Consider the following 15,208-nt stretch of genomic DNA (forward strand, 5'->3'; position numbering starts at 1 on the left):
GCAACATTTGAAGAGCTTTAAGAATTATTAGGTACCTATATGTATTTACACTGTGTACAATGTGTTTTTCGATTTGTTAACACATACTTACTTACCTATACCATGTTACTAACATCTCTAATTTTAGTTAGTTTTACGAGTGGGATCTGAAAAAACAGAAAAAAATGAAATTAATCATTTGATACCTACTTAGAGTTGAGATAATGTACATACATTTGAATGGTGCTTTTCAAGAAGGTCCTATCGACCGATAGGACCTTTTTGAGGAGTTCATGAAATTTGAATCTCTGACGTTTTCTACACAAGATGGTGCAAACCGCAGCGCTCCATGTGGTGTTATTCACAAACAGCAGCTGTATGAAGTTGGCTAGGAAACGCAACTAGAAAATGCGCGCATTACCTTCTTCTCCGAAATGGTTGATCACAACTATACCAGAAGGCACTCTTGAGTAGTAATTTTCAACGCAGAATTCAAATTTTGAGTCAATTTTGCCCCTCGACCCCAAGGGGGGGTGGTACCAAATGAAAATTTGGGGAAAATGTGAAAAAATCGAGTATAGTGTCGAAATCTTGATACTTTGGGTTAAAAACAACGATTTTTGAGTCAATTTACCTCGTAGCCCCCCAGGGGGGGGGGTGGTATCAAATAAAAATGCGAAAAAATCGAGTATAGTGTCGAAATCTTGGTACATTTGGGCTGAAAACCCGATTTTCGAGCCAATTTTGTCCTTCGCACGCCAGGGAGGAAGGGGGTGGTACCAAATCGAAATTTGGGGAAAACAGTGAAAAAATCGAGTGCGCACTCACACATGCATGGCTAAAGTATGAGATGATACAGATTTTCGCAGGTTTCCGCAGGTAAATCGATCGCAGTTGTTTTACATACACTAAAATGCATAATTTTTCATATTCGTCGTTTTGGGGAATGCTGGCGGAAGAAACTTCTGCCCTACAGTATTAAAGATATTACATTAAAGTACTCAATTTTTTCACTTTTATCCTAAATTTTGATTAGGTACCACACCCCTCCCCCCGGAAGCCGAGGGACAAAATTGACTCGAAAATCGGGTTTTCAGCCCAAATGTACCAAGATTTCGACACTATACTCGATTTTTTCGCATTTTTATTTGGTACCACCCCCCCTGGGGGGCTACGAGGGAAATTGACTCAAAAATCGTTGTTTTTAACCCAAAGTATCAAGATTTCGACACTATACTCGATTTTTCACATTTTCCCCAAATTTTCATTTGGTACCACCCCCCTTGGGGGGCTACGAGGGAAATTGACTCAAAAATCGTGGTTTTTAACTCAAAGTATCAAGATTTTGACACTATACTCGATTTTTTCACATTTTCCCCAAATTTTCATTTGGTACCACCCCCCCCCCTGGGGGTCGAGGGGCAAAATTGATTCAAAATTTGAATTCTGCGTTGAAAATTACTACTCAAGAGTGACTATTTCATGTTTTTGGTGGGTTTGAGAAGGAATAAAATCGATTTTTAGGTGAATAACCGCAAGAAGGTCCTGTCGTTTCAAGAAGGTCCTATCGAGGTCTCTTTTGTAAAGCACTCCCATGGAAATGTTGGTGGTGGAAAAAAAATTACTACGCAGGAAATAAATAGTGGAAAGATGCTTCTATTCAACAAAAAAAAACCGGAGCTCGCTATATCATTTTGAACCAAAATGGCAAAACACTGAAATATAAAAATGCGTTTTTCTCAAAACCAGTTTTTTGTCGATAGGACCTTCTTGAAAAGCACCATTCATTATACAATGTGTATTAACAAAACAAAAAAAAAATAGAAAATTGTTTACTTTTGGTTCTTAAAGACATTAAAAATATGAACCATGCAATTTTGTTTACAGTTTCTTGAAAGTATTCTGTAATTTCACATTTCGACATGATTATGAACTGAAGTAAGTCAAGAGGTCAAGAAGTGACATGAATTATGTTGTGTGTAGGTCAGGATATCCTGATATGCACCGAATTCTGACATGATACCTATGTACATTACTAGGATTGATGATAATAAGTCCTCATTGTAAAGTAGACTTGTTTAATTTTTTATATTTGCAGTGATAATGAATAATTTGTTATTTTGACTATTATTATTAAAGTTGTTTAAATATTATATATCTTGAGGTTCTGCTGAATCGCCCATTGGAATATCCATATCTTGATAAAATCTCATTAATAACGCTAATGCGTGCCCTGAAAAAATAAACATTTTATTATTATATATTATACTAAATCAAGAATATTCAGGAAAACGTTTTAGAATACCTCTGCAATTCTGCATAGCTCAAATTGAGCAATGCTCTCCTGCTGTGGCTCGCTACTTGCCACCAAAGCTTCGCCCATAAAATGACAAAAAAAAATTAATTAAATATTTGAGTTTCTAGCAAAGTTTTAACCTATTTTGATATGTTACATTCCATTTTTTTTCAAAAATTTAAAAAAAACTTAAAATTTTTTTTTTTTAATCCAAAAGTGCCTAAAAAACACATTTTAATGAAATATTCGAGTTGAAGTGAACTACTTTTGAAGTCGTGTCATGAAAATTAGTTTTGCAAACAACTTTTCAGAGGAATTTTTACCTTCTCAAGACATCTTGGTGCCTCCTCACCATTTATACTCCTCAGATTCGATTCCCAGTTACCTTTACTTCGTTCTCATTGTCAGGTGGTTTTTACCTAAGAATCAACATTCATTCCATTATTGTGGAGGACTCTAATCTTGAAGAATTCATGTCTGAGAGAGTGAGAGAGGCAAAACAGTTTTCTGAAGTAGTCCAGGAAAATTAGCATTCCATTTCGGTACTTTCACTAGTCCATTTTTATGTACTGAACTGAACATGAATCTGAAGAATCCCCGCGCGTCCCTTGTGAGCGTTCTCCCCCAGAGTGGATTTTAGCCCTAGGTCCAAAACCATTTTTCGCCATTTTCTCCCCCTCATTCCATTTTAGTGAAAAATGTGATTAGAAAGAAGAACCTACGTCTAGTGATGTATCAACTGTTTTTGTACTGACCAAGGGGGGAGGAGGGCTACAACCAGGTGAGTTTTCTGAAAAATACACAAAGACCTTAGGCGCATAAGAGGGGTGAAAGGATCCCCGAGAGCGTTCGTATTGATATGTATTTTTTAAAAAAATAGAAAATTGCTTACTTTTGGTTCTTATAAAGACATACATAGTTGTGGCTAAGTATTTCTCTTTATCTTTATCGCCAGCCCAAATTCACTAATGAACCTTGCAGGGGTCTAAAATATGGGAGGTTTTGATGTGAAAAATCCAATGGAGTGATTAGTTTAACGTTTTAAGTGCATATTTTGCTGAATTCGTCGAGTAATTTTTATTGTAATCTGAATGATTTACGATAAATGATGTAAAATGACCATTTTTGTCTGCGAAGTTCTTTTCGTACTCGGAAAATGAGACATCATCTGCAAAGACTTTGCGACCCAACTTCATATGAGAGCTAGCAGCTGTCAAGAAAAACAAGTAGGAACACGGATCACTATTTCGTATACTGGTCCATTCTTATGTGCTGAACTGAACATGAATCTGAAGAGTCCCCGCTGGTCCCTGGTGAGCGTTCTACCCCAGAGTGGATTTTAGCCCCCCAAAACCAGTTTTTCGCCATTTTCTCCCCCTCATTCCATTTTAGTGAAAAATGTGATTAGAAAAAATAATCTACGTCAAATTTACGATCTAGTGATGTATCAACTGTTTTTTGTACCGACCAAGAGGGAGGGGGACTACAACCAGGGGGAGTTTTCTGATAAATACACAAAGACTTTAGGCGCATAAAAGGGGTGAAATGATCCCCGAGAGCGTTCATATTAAATATGTAGATATTTAAAAAAATAAAAAATAAAAAAAATAAAAAATTGCTTACTTTTGGATATTTAGGAAAATATTTTAGAATTTACACATTCTACTAACGCTTCACCTATAAAAAGACAAAATAAAATTTTATTAAATATTTGCAAAACTTTAACTCATTTTGTGATTTTGATATGTTACATTACATTCCCTTTTTTTTTTTTCGAAAATCAAAAGAAATACCTACCTTCAATACTTTTTTCAAAAATGTCCAAAAATGTCCGAAAAAACACATTTTCAATGGAATATTTGAGTTTCTCTCAAAATGTTAAGCCATTTTGAGTTTTCACCTAGCGAATGCTATCATCAATGCACCTATATAATTTTTCGACTTTTCTTTGACAGTTTTCTAATTCGAACAATATTTTACCGATGAGCTTGAATAAAAAATGAAATGGAATTGGCCCGAGCAAAGCGAGGGCGAAAGTTTGCGATAATTTGTAATTTGAGAAGCTATGAATTTTCCAAATTCTGCCAATGTTTCCCTAAAAATTGTTAGGTAATTTTGAAAAAGGAAAACAAATAAGCTCGAGCGAAGCGAGAACCACAAAGTTGATTTAAAAAAATTTACCACATCAGGTAAAACTTCTTATCAAATTCTTTCAAATGAAAAAAAAAACGAGAATTTTAAATGCTTAATTACTTAGAGCTGAAATTTTAAATCAAACAATCAATCAAATCATTTATTGCAGTACTTAGACACCTTTAGCTGTATTTACAATGTCAATAAACTAAATATTAATTACAGTAGTCCCCGCTTAATGTAGTCGCGGTGGATAGAATAATTCGGATAATGGAATCAAAATGGGTTGGGACAGAACGCTTGCATCTTTTTACATGCAAATTTTATCGCTTATTGTAGTGAGAAAGAGCATTGAGTTCGGTTAATAGAATTGATTAATCTTCAAAAGTTGGAGAAAATCATGGAAATTTGACAAAATTTAACAAGAAGTGGATGAAAAAGACATGTTTTAAACACGTTAAAATAGCATAAAAACACAAAATGAAGATTATTTTGAAATGAGTGAAAATTGGAAAAAAAGATGATGACATTTTTGTAAAATTGTATAAAAATTATCCAAAAAGTGTTCAAAACATATTAAAAGACTAAATGTACCTAACTAAACAACCAAAAAAGTACTGAAATTGACTCCTAAAATCATCAAAAAGTAATGAAATTTCAACAGAATTTGGAATTTTGTGTGTTTTTATCCTTCACCTTTCTCTGGTTTATAGAATGAAACATACTGGGTCCCAACTGATTCTAATAAATAAGTATGAGTAGAAAGTGGAAATTTGTTTGTGAAAATGATGGAGATTATGCTGAAGGAAGTCCAAGCTTATTTATGACCAGACCAGGGGAAAGCCCAAATACAAGTAGTATTTTCATAGTATGAGGTTATAATGCTATAAGCAAAGATACAGGATAAATATTTCGAAATTTTTTCTGCGTTTTTTTATTGGACCGCTTATTAGAATATCCCGGTTAATAGAATTAAAAGTACCTCGGCCCAAACCAATTCCATTAAGCGGGGACTACTGTATAACATATTAACATACTTAGTACCTACTACTGGAGGGGAAAAAAGTGAATTGAAAATACAGATAGGTAATTAAATTATACAAAATGTTCAGAAATACTCTTTTGTGAGAATAATATGTTTGAAATGAGAGAAAAAAAGGGAAAAAACAGAAAACCACAAAAAAAAACAACAGATTATAAGATACACAGCTCATGAAAACACAGTGAAATACTTACTCCTTTGGTGAGAACAATAGTAAGTTTGAAATGAAATATCATAAGAAAATAGTAATAATAATACCTAATAAAAATTAAAGAAACAACAGATTATAAAAATTACAGTAAATTTTTGAGGCCATGAAATCAATGTTATTTTGCATAATTTTTGTTCTTAAATTTTCACTTATAGCCAAATTTCTAAATCTTGTTTCATGTGTATGAGAAGGTACCTTGAGATTTATTATTCCATTCTTTACCATAATTGTACATACATAATTGAAGAATGTACTCACATGGAGCTGTCAACTCTTGGTGAAGGGAGATATTGAAATCTGTGGGGTAAATCTTACCAATAGGGGCATCAACGGGTGTTTGATGAAAGTTTCTGAAAAGGTTATGTGCAACATGGCTCTTACTCTTCATGGGAGCGAAAAAAAATGTACCTAAAGTGTACCGATTCCTGAATTTCTCAATAAACATTTTTTTCTTAAAAAAATGAAATTTTGGTGGGAATATGTGGAGGGGGAGGTACCATACTGTATTCACACACAAAATTTCAGCAAAATCAGTTCTAAAAAATACGTTCCACAGCGATTTTTTCAATTTTTATCCATGGAAAATTCAACTCTTTTTGCTCTGTAGAGTGTTGTATGGGCCGGATACGGCTCATTTTTGGCATACCAATTTATGAGGAACCGACCAACTTGCATGCCGAAAATGAGCCGGATCCGGCCCATACAACACTATACAGAGCAAAAAGAGTTGAATTTTCCATGGATTAAAAATTGAAAAAATCGCTGTGAAACGTATTTTTTGGAACCGATTTTGCTGAAATTTTGTGTGAGAATACAGTACCTCCCCCTCCACATATTCCCACCAAAATTTCATTTTTTTAAGAAAAAAAATTTTTATTGAGAAATTCAGGAATTGGTACACGATAGGTACATTTTTTTTGATCCCATGAAGGGTTGGAGCCATGTTGCACAATATAATAACCTTTTTTTTCGTCTAGGCGAGATCTACACGTGGTTAAATTACTCGGAAACTTTCATTAAACACCCTACATATACTCTCTGTATACATAGTATAGGCCTCCTACTGGAGATTTGGATCGCGAAAACGTGATTTTAACGTTTTTTCAAAGAGTGAAATCTCAGAATTTGACCAAAAATAGCTCAATTTTGAAAGTTACAGGAAAAATTAAATGACAAAATTACCAAGCACTTGCTAGGGTGTTTTGAATGTAAATTTTTCAATTTATTTGAAAAAATGTGCATAAACGCATTTTTTAGGGGTGCCTAAAGTGGGCGAGGACTCTAAAAAGAGGGTTCGAAATTACGAAATGCCTCAAAACGTTACGTTTGGCGCAAATCACAGGTTTTTATTTTTCTAGGGGTTCCCAAAATATCGAAATTACGAAAATTGGAAAATTTTATTTTTGAGTACCAGCGCAAAATTTTATTGGGCTCAAAATTTGGTAGGATGGAGGTCTTTCAGATGTATTAATAAACTGTAAAAAGCTTTTTAGCGGCGTTCAAAGGGATAGGTTCAAAATGGTGGTTCCAAAATTTTTCAAAAATCATAAACCCCCATTTCTGCCCCCGAGGGTTGAAAATAGAAAAATCGCATAACGTTTATTGGGTTCAAACAGATACCTATTTCACGCTAAAAAAGTTTTTGAAAATAATTCTCAGAGGTTCTCAATGTTCTTTTTTATTCACAACTTTGGGAACCCCTGGAGCCAAAAAAATGGACATTTTGGGTTGAATAATCACGGATTCGTATTTGGGACATTTAATTATAACATTTCAAGAGTGGTCGAGTCGATAACTGTCCGGGCCCAAAAAAACAGCCTTGTCGAGACTCCTCCAAAAAGAGGAAATCTCATCATTTCACGAGTATTTATTTAATTTTTGCTTTTGTTTGACTGAAAAAATCTGAATGCAGCGGTCAATTGGCTGGAAACATCAACGTAAAATTCCGGAATTTTTTTTTTTCGTGGTACGAGTACCTCCTCCAGGGGGGAGGGTGGATTTTAAGGTTCATAATTATTATTGCTGTGCACAACTTCGTCGTGTAATTTTTATACCTAACGTCTTGTAAATGGCTTGGCTGTGTATCAAGAGTGAGCTATTTTTATGCCGAAAAACATTCCAGAAAGGCATTGATCTCGTTCAAGACGTAAGTTATACTTGACGATGAAGCATACATACACAACTGTCGAGACATGTACTTTGGCTCTGACTCAGAGATACGATTAATTTGGCAACATATTTGACTCGGATGTAATGTGTGAATAACGTTATAAAAATGTTCATCCGCAAAAAAAATTCACTGCGAAAGAATTCCTATCCCCCCGCCCACCTTCTAAGGAAACATGTAACAATATTATAAAAATATAGAAGTACGGAAATGAAAAATATTTTTAAAAAAATAAATAATGAAAAAATACTGAAAATTATAGTGGGTCATTCCATGCCAAATCGGCGGATTTTTGCACGAAGGGTATTCCAATTTTTTTCAAAATCAGATCATTTGTAGATAGGGGTCATCAAACTATGACGAATGACGCAAACTAGACATTTTTTCGATTTTTTTTTTGGCGGAGCTATGGGGCTTTAACGTTTTCCAAAATGGCTGAAAATGGAAAATTTCAGTTGCAAATCGCTCCGGTTGTAAGTACGTCGTATTGAATTTTGAACTTTTCTTCAAATTGTAGTACCTACTTTCAGAGGGTATTCGACGAATGATGTCAAAATCAGTGTTGTCACTTTCAAAAACCTAAAAAATCTAAAAATCTATAATTTAAATATAAAACCACGATGGTCGCGAGTAAAAATTCTGAAAAAATTCTCTGTGTTAGTACTTTTCATGTACCATAGAATAACATATAAAAAAATTTAACTAGCATTTTTTTTCATTTTCAAGAAAGAAAATGACAAGTTTTACACTTAGGTATTATGTATACTTACTTATTGCAAAAATACCATCAGAAACCTACGAAATGAAAATTTTTGCATTTTTGAGATATTTTACCAATGTGTAGAGGTAGACGAACATGTGAAAAGAAATCTCCCTCCCTCCCAATTTGTCAACGAATCGACGAGAACTGACATTTTTCGTGATATAATATTAAGAGTGAAACATGTTGAAAAAATTTCGCCACCGTTTTAAACAGCAGCAGGAACCTAAAAAACGAATATTTTTGGATTTTTGAAATATTTCACCAATATGTAGATGGACATGTGAAAAAATCCCCCCCCCCAATTTGTCAATCTAACGTAATTTTTGCTCCGTGGATTGAAGACTAGCATGACGTTAATATAAGACTTGCCTCAGTTGATTTCAAGGATAATTGAGAATACGATTTTTTTTACCCAAAAACGCTCCCGCTCCCTTTAAGTTGATTTGAAAAAATTTACCACAGTACCTAACTACCTACTTAGGTAACTACAAATTTTTAAAAAAAAACAACTGACAAAAATTTTGAAGAGCGGAAATAGATTTGGTTCTTAAAATTTGTTCTATAATACTTCCAATCAAGTGTTCTTCTTGTGTTTGAACGTTATGAACTTATGATCATCCGGAGAATTCACGTTTTCTCGAGGCAGACACATTGTGAAGTATAATAAGTACCTACTTATTTCCAACAAAAAAATAAAATAAATAAATAATAATAAACCGATTGAATATTCGAATATATTTTTAAAAATTAAAAAAAAACCGACGCCAGCGACAATTTGATAATAAATGGTGAATACTTTGCTATAATTACTTTGCGGATAATTTTGCATGTAGGTAACATCTCACCTACCCTAAAAAAGATTCTTTTAATATGTATAATAATAATACTTATTGTTAGATAGATAAATCCCACATACATACAGCCAAGAACAATCCATAACTCGATCTTCAGCTGTTATGCAATTAATTTCCATGTACATAAATTACGAAGAGATTGGAAATCTCGCTGGGTGCTTCCAGAATGACCAAAAACAGATAAGAGGAGGGGGACTTGATATTGGTTTCGGGACTACTTTCCATCATTTTTACCGAATAAATACAAATTTTTGTAAAAAAAAAAAAAAATAGTGGTCAATTTTTAAATTCCTCAAACGTTGAAAAATCCATTTGGGCAGCTGTAATTTTGAGTGCTCTTTAAAAATCGTAGTCCTTTTCAGCCTTGATTTAAGAATTTCAAGCCCAAAATCTGTTTCATCAAATTTTGTGAATTCGGGTCTTAAAAGTCGAAAAATCCATTAGGCCAGTTAAAATTTTGATAGCTCTGATTTAAGAATTTTAAGCCCAAAATCTGGTTTATGAAATGTTGCGAATTAGGGAAAATCGTGGAGTTGGGTTTTTGGGAAAATGTCTATTCGGGATATTGGATTCGGGCGAAAGTGCAGGAACGGTGTTGGAAAATTGTGGCATGAGAGGTGAGCGGGTTCTGCGCCAGGAAGCAACAATTCAACTCTGCGCTTCCTCTGAGCGAACAGAAAACAGAAAACCATTCGGCCTGCTTTCGCTCATGTTTGAAAATGAGGTTTGAAATGTCGAAAAATATCATCGAATGCACGTTTAATGCCAATTTAAGAGTATCTGAGAAGTTCTGTTGAAAAATTTTGCAGGGTTATAGTTATATTTTTAATTATAATGTATTTTCAACCGTCATATTTTTAATGAATTAGGTATTCACTTTTTTAATTTGAAAAAAAAAATGATACCTAGATAGATTGTAAACTTTTTTACCAAACCTTGCGTAAAGGTGGATGAAGAAGGAGGCAAACTTTTACCTTCTTCTTGAAATTTATTATATGTATATGTATCTAGTAATTACCTACATACAATATCAATGCCTTTTTACGAGTTAAACTCAATTGAATAGTAATATTGTTTATTTCATGGAATGATTAAAAAAAGTATATACTTACATAATATGAAGCGAGTAAATTGTTTATGAGTCTGTACAAATATAATAATGATACATAAGTATATTGAATTTGAATTAATTGATAATACGAAATTGTTATGACAACACAATGAATGTACTAATGCATAAGACAAATAACGAATTAAGCATAAATTAAAACAGAAAAAATTATAAGTAGATACGCTAAAGTAAAATGATCGCCAGTCAAGAAAAGGAAATGTAATGGTACAAAAGACAAGAAAGGGGAACGAATTCTGTTTTCTCGGTTGCTAATGAGATGCCACAAGAAATAATTACCCCCTTGCTACCCGACTTTTGTAAGGTACAGAATAGCATTTATACGAATTAAATTGCAATTATCAAATAGGTATCTAATAATTTGAGCTCTTATACTTACAGATAAATGCCTATGGGTGATATGGAAAACGATAATGAATTTAATCATGCTGAAACTACGAAAGAGCTAAATAAAAAAGAAAATTTTAACGAAAAATGTGAGTGACATAAGTACTTAAGCGATATTTCTTTTAAAAAAAGTACATAATATAATTAACATTTTTTATTAGATATTTATAGGTAGGTACTTAATTGTGTGTCAGTGAGTGAGTATTTTTTTAATACTTGAAGCTTTGAAAGTCTAATTCAAGAGCTCTATTCCATAAGTGGGCCAAGTCCTTTTTTTTTTCCAAAAAATGAGTTTAAAATTGTTGATTCTGAAATTTGTTCCGTTTCCAAAGGTCGATGCACCTTTCCTTTCTTTGGACATATAGAACAATTGCTTGTAGAAAAATTTACTTTGAAAAATCGATGACTTAACCCACTTTTGAAGTAAAAATCTCCGTAAAACGTGTTTTTTTTTTTTTTTTTTTTTTTTTTTTTTAAATGACTTAATTCACTTTGCAATAGAGCTCTTCAATTGTAGTTATGCTATAGGATTTTATAAGTACCTATGTATTCGTACTTACATAATATATCATTCAAGATTCGTATTTTGAAAATTTTAATACTAATAGGCAATTCTATTTTTCAGAAATTTATTTCAATATTAATTTGAAGAATAGAGATGAAAATCGGATCACCTAAATCTCACAGAAACAATGCAGCTGGCTATATATTGAGCTCGCATCATGTTGGAACATTGAGTACTGTGGAATAAATTTTCAAAACGTCGAGTGGAATGATCGGTAAAGAACATACTAACTTATAAAAATTTGCAACCTTTTTCCAGCTCTGATTTTTGGCTTGTATTTTTATCAAGACATATTTTATTTCAGGTTATGATTTCTGCTACTAGCTGTGTTAGTAACGTGATTGCAAATTTAGAATTTAGCGTTGACTTATCACTTGTTTTCCCAATGGGATGCCATTTTATGTATTTCTCTGCGCTCTGTTTTCTGGACATGTGGAACTGTCTACTTGGATGATAACGTTCGTAAAAATCCATTAACATAGTTTTACCTCGGTAAAGATGATTTTCATACCTACCTAATCAATATAATCAATTAATCATATGCAACAATATGTCATTTTATAATAATGTTGTTTTATTTTTAGCATATTTTCGCGAGTGATAAGTTGATAACATTATTAGGACATACGATTGGCTTTTAATTGCATCATTCACGTTGAAGATTTAGCAATTTATCAATCCTTGCTCTACTCCAACGATCACTCATGAAGATCAGCTCTAGATAATATTATAGTCAAAGATGCATCCCTTCAGAACAATGTGTATGTTTCAGCTCTCACACAGTTTGGTCGAATTGAACAGAATGGCTATCGCAAGATCTGCGTTTCAAAAAAAAAACCAAACTAAATTCCTTTTTAAAATTATAAAACTTTTTACTTGAACTTTATAATAATACATTTTATAATATGTATGATTAATTGATTAGGTACCTATTTAGAAGCAAGTTCAGAATAAATTCAACATTTTTTATTTATTTATTTACTTTTTGTTTCTGTAGATAAGTACCTACTGATGAAATAATCATTTCTTTAAAAAAAAACACAAGGTATTTTGAATTTAATGTTTGAAGTACATACCAGCCATAATTGGACGGATTTACTTACATACTTATTACTTACATTTCCATAATACTGCCTAACTTCCGTATCCGAATCATTTTTTGAAGTAGTTTTAATACAGAAACTAAATTCTTTTTTTGAATCATAAAATTTTTAACTTATTGAACTTTAGGAATAATGATACATTTTATATTATGATTAATTGATTACCTATTTAGAAGCAAATTCAGAATAAATTCAATATTTTTAATTTTTTGTTTGTTTTTGTAGATACTGATGAAATAATAATTTCTTTTTTTAAAAAAACAATGTATTTTGAATTTAATGTTTGAAGTACCTCTGCCATAAATGGACAAATTTACTTACATTCAATAATATTACCTAATTATCCGAATCATTTTGAAACAGTCTAACCGAATACAGAAACTAAATTTCTATTTTAAATTATAAAACTTTTAACTTGAACTTTATAATTAATAATAATACATTTTATATTATGATTAATTGATTACCTATTTAGAAGCGAATTCAGAATAAATTCAATAGGTATTTTTAATTTTTTTTGTTTTTTTTGTTTTTGTTTTTGTTTTTGTAGATACTGATGAAATAATCATTTCTTTTTTTAAAAAAACAATGTATTTTGAATTTAATGTTTGAAGTACATACCTGCCATAATTGGGCGGATTTACTTACATTCCATAGATAATATTTTGTATTCGTAATACTAATAGTAAGTATTATTGTGAAACAGTCTTAAAACAGAAACTATGTAAATTCCTTTTTATTTAAATCATAAAACTTTTAACTTGAACTTTATAATAATAATACATTTTATATTATGATTGATTGATTACCTATTTAGAAGCAAATTAAGAATAAATTCAATATTTTTAATTTTTGGTTTTTTTGTGTTTTTGTAGATACTGATGAAATAATCATTTCTTTAAAAAAAAAAAAACAATGTATTTTGAATTTAATGTTTGAAGTAGGTAACTGCCATAATTGGAAGGATGTACTTACATATTTGCATTCCATAGGTAATAAATTATTCGCATCATTTGAAACAGTCTTGATTCAGAAACTAAATTCCTTTTTTAAATCATAAAACTTTTAACTTGAACTTTATAATAATATTTATAATAATACATTTTTATATTATGATTAATTGATTACCTATTTAGAAGCAAATTCAGAATAAATTATATCGTTTTAATTTTTTTTTGTCGTTTTCTGTAGATACCTAGGTACTGATGAAATGATCATTTCTTAAAAAAAAAAACCAATGTATTTTGAATTTAATGTTTGAAGCACCCAGCATAATTGGACGGATTTATTTACATTCCATTATTCGTATCTGGTTGACCTTACATTTTCAAATTATCCCGCAATCTACACTGATAATTATTGAATTTTCGTTGAAGGTGCAAAATGTCATGTGCATAGCTCCTTCAATATTAAGTTCAGGCAAAAATGATGATAACCTATTCTGTTGCTCTCGACGAGTACTACTACTAGAATCATTTAGTCCCGCATATGACAATAGGAGTAATTGCACCCCCCCCCCCGCCGATCCTCTGGGACAACTTTTATCTTGAAGGGGACATCCTAAGGAACATTTTGAAGCAAACTTGCCAAAAAAAAGTTGGCCTTACTCACAAAATGGCGGCCATTTTGATTGACAGGTCAGCCGAAATCGCAGATTTTGCGTTTTAACATAGGACTTGCACGGACTTTTTCAAACTTTACAAAGGTAGATCGAAAAATCATGCAAAAATTTATCACCTGTCAAAATTTCAAGTGCTAAAGTGCGTTTTTTGATTTTTGGTGAATTTTTGAAAATCGAATTTAGGCCAAAAATGAGGGAAAAAATCAAAATTTTACCAAATTGACCAAGAAAGCTAAAATTTGGGATATATCCTATTTTCGACATGCCAAATCGATTGGAAACGGTTTCAACCCGTTTTGAGCAGTTCTGGAGCCTCCAGTAGATTTTTGAAACTCGAAACTCCCATAAAATTCCAATCAAATTGGAGTTGTAAAGCTGAAATTTATTCTAAAAACTGATTTAAATACGCTACGAAGTACTGCAGGTAAATTTCAAGTCGTTTTTGGATCCTCCAGCGACTTTTTGAAAATTCCTGAAGCCTGCAGCAGATTTTTGAAACTTTAAATTTTCACAAAATTTCATCAAATGGAGATGGAAAGCTGAAATTTACTCTACACTTTAATTTTAACACACCCTGAAAACGACTTCTGGTGGATTTCAAGTCATTTTAGAGCCTCCAACAACTTTTTTGAAAATTACTGGAGGCTCCAGTAGATTTTTGAAACTTGAAATTTCCCCAAAATTTTATTAAATCAAGATGGAGAGTCGAAATTCATTCTGCAAACTAATTTCAATACGTTACGAAGTTAACTGCTGGTGAATTTCAAGTCGTTTTGGAGCCTCCAGCAACTTTTTGAAAGGTTGTATGACTTTTTTTTTTTTGGAAAATTGAAATTTTCTAAAAGTAGCTGGAAGCTTCAAAACCATTTTAAACCACCATGTAGTCTGCGAAGTAAATTTCAGCTTGCCAACTCCATTTGATAAATTAATGTTGGGGAAATTTCAAGTTTAAAAAATC

General features: G+C 32.1%; 1 long non-coding RNA gene across 1 annotated transcript; it reads left to right on the top strand.

The window, feature by feature from the left end:
* Positions 1-1,411: 1,411 nt before the first annotated feature.
* Positions 1,412-13,797, top strand: LOC135842870 (uncharacterized). Its single transcript, XR_010558207.1, has 5 exons — positions 1,412-10,878; positions 10,956-11,050; positions 11,587-11,740; positions 11,831-12,018; positions 12,111-13,797. It is a non-coding gene; the product is annotated as an uncharacterized LOC135842870 (long non-coding RNA).
* Positions 13,798-15,208: the final 1,411 nt, after the last annotated feature.

Source organism: Planococcus citri, chromosome 4 (genome assembly GCF_950023065.1).
Source record: "Planococcus citri chromosome 4, ihPlaCitr1.1, whole genome shotgun sequence".
Lineage (NCBI taxonomy): Eukaryota > Metazoa > Arthropoda > Insecta > Hemiptera > Pseudococcidae > Planococcus > Planococcus citri.